Below are 2,500 nucleotides of genomic sequence, written 5' to 3'. Positions count from 1 at the left end.
CGGCCGACCGCGACCGCGACGACGCCCGCCGGGCCGCAGGGAAAGGATCGAGGCCGCCGAGGGGAACCGCTCCCCTCGCCGCGCCCCTACCGCCTTCCCTCCGGGCACCGGCCGGCCGCCGCCGCCGCCGCCCACCGCGGGCAACGGGCCTGCGAGGCGACCCCAGCCGCGCCGCCGGGGTGGCCCCCGGACGGCGATTGATCGTCAAGCGACGCTCAGACAGGCGTAGCCCCGGGAGGAACCCGGGGCCGCAAGTGCGTTCGAAGTGTCGATGATCAATGTGTCCTGCAATTCACATTAATTCTCGCAGCTAGCTGCGTTCTTCATCGACGCACGAGCCGAGTGATCCACCGCTAAGAGTTGTCTGGCTTTCGGCACCGACCCCGCACGCGCGGAGGGGCCGGGACCGCTCACGCCGAGCGGCCCCTTTCTCTTGCGCCGAGGACGCGCGGGCGCGCGGCCTGGCTTCGACCGTACGAGCACAAACAAACGGAGGAAAAAAAAAAAAAAAGGCCCACGGAACGCTCCGAAGGCCGGCGAAAAGGCGGGGGGACCCGCGCCCCCGACCGCCTCCCCCCGCAAAGGGAGACGCCGCCTCGTGTGCCGTTCTTCGGAGGCGGCCCAGGCGCCCGGGCTCGGCCCGGCCTCCGCGCGGAGGGCCAGCACGGCGCGCGACGGACCGCGGGGGGCACGGCGGCCCACCCGACCTCGATTGCACGGGACGACACACACGCACACGCGGCCGGGGGCACGACGGCCGTCGGCCCCCGCACGCGCCGGCTCCCCTTCGCCGCGCCGCGCCGCGGCGCGGCCGGCTCTCCCCAGCGGCCTTGCAACGCTCGAGACGGCACGCGCCGACGACCGCACCGCCGGCGCGCCCCCCGCGGGAACCGCTCCCGTCGGAAAGGCCAGCGACCGGCGGCCGCACCCCGTCGCCGGTGCCGGAGGCGGACGCCACCGAGACCCGAGCCGGCGCCGCGGGTGCCCGAGGCCGGCCGGGCGGCGGACCCGCCGCCGCCGCGGCCGCCCTGCCGGGCCCACCGCAGCCGCGTCGCGCCGTCGGGGCCCCTTCCCCCGGGCACGCGCCCGGCGGAAGGCGTACGGCGCCGAGCCGGGGGGCAACGCCCGCTCGCCGCGCTCCCACGCGGAGACCGGGCGGGGAAGCGCCCCCGCGGCTGCCCGCACGCCCTCCCTTCGGCCCACACGCGGCCGGGAAGGGCGACGGGAACGCGACGGGTGAGGCCCGGGCCGGGACGGCCGACGGCGCCGGAGGGCGCCGCCCGGCAGGCCGCCCCCGCCCCCCCGGGCGGGAGGGGGGGACACTCGCCGAGCGGCGACGCCGCCGCTCGGCACGGGGCCGCCCGCGCTCGCGGGCCTCCGCCGACGGAGGCACCGCCGAGCGCTCGCCCCAGACGGGGTGGGGGGGCGGTCGGGCCGGGGACGTCCGGCGGACGGCGCCGCCGGTGCGTTCGAGGAGAAGGCCGTCGAGGGGAGAGGCACGGCCGCGCCAAGGAGAGAGCGGCCAAGGAGAGAGCGCGGCGGGCGCCGGCGGCCGCAACCCCGCGGCTGAGGAAAGGCAGAGAGCGCGCGCTCTCTGCCGGCATCGCCCCGGTTTCGAGGGGAGCGGGTCGGCCGGCCCCGCGGCACGACCGCGCGCCGCGGCCTCTCCGCCGAGGCCGGGCCGCAGAGAGGGGGGGGCAGGGCGCCCCTCCCCGGCGCGGCGCGGTTACCCGCCGCCCGCGCGCGCGGCGGAGACGACGGCGGCGGCGGGCGCGCGGCCGGTGGCAACGGACACCACCGCAGGGGATCGGCGGGAGCGGCTCCCCACCCCTCAGTGGCGCCGCGCCACCGCCCGGCGCACGCCTGCCGCCGCCGGCACCGCCGCCGCCGCCGCGGCGGGGCGCGCCGAGCCGCCCGAGTCTTTAAACCGCCGCCCGGCCCGGCGGGCCCCTTTCGGCCCCCGCGGCGTTTGACGACGCCGAGGGAACCTGGGGACCCGCCGAGGCGCGGAGCGCTAGGTACCTGGCCCTGGGGCGAGGGAGACGACCTGCATGGCCCCGCCGGGGTGCCTCTCCCGCTGCCGCCCTCGGGGGAGCGTCCACCGGCGGGGGCGCGCCCGACATCTGCCGCCACCACCGCGGCGTCCTTCTCGGGGCCCGGGGTCTCCCTCAGTAGCCCGGCGCTGCGCCCGAGAGGACGACCGCGGCTCGGGCCGCCCCGCCGGCGCGGAGACGCGGCCCGACCACCGAGCACGCTCGGCCGACCCCGCCGGGAGGCCGCGGCGCCGGCGACGGGACGACCGAAGCCGCCACCGCCGCCGCCGCCGCCGCACCAGCCCGGCGGCGGGTCGCACGCGAGGGGAGCGCGCACGCGCCCCGGAACGCCCGGGGGCTCGGCCCTTGGAGTTCCTCCGCTGCGCGAGGGGCCGCTGGGCCCGAGAGCGGGATTTCGCCGGCCGGCGAAAGGCCCGCTCCCCGGTGCGGGAAGGGCCGGAGGAGCC

General features: G+C 79.8%; 1 non-coding gene across 1 annotated transcript; it reads right to left on the bottom strand.

The window, feature by feature from the left end:
- Window positions 1–209: 209 nt before the first annotated feature.
- On the bottom strand, window positions 210–362 carry LOC135291873 (5.8S ribosomal RNA). Its single transcript, XR_010354531.1, has one exon. It is a non-coding gene; the product is annotated as a 5.8S ribosomal RNA (ribosomal RNA).
- Between the last annotated feature and the right edge of the window lie 2,138 nt (window positions 363–2,500).

The sequence above is a fragment of the Passer domesticus genome, unplaced genomic scaffold (genome assembly GCF_036417665.1).
Source record: "Passer domesticus isolate bPasDom1 unplaced genomic scaffold, bPasDom1.hap1 HAP1_SCAFFOLD_140, whole genome shotgun sequence".
Taxonomy (NCBI): domain Eukaryota; kingdom Metazoa; phylum Chordata; class Aves; order Passeriformes; family Passeridae; genus Passer; species Passer domesticus.
Note: the sequence above shows the minus strand (reverse complement) of the source record. Positions and strands in the feature narration are given on the sequence as shown.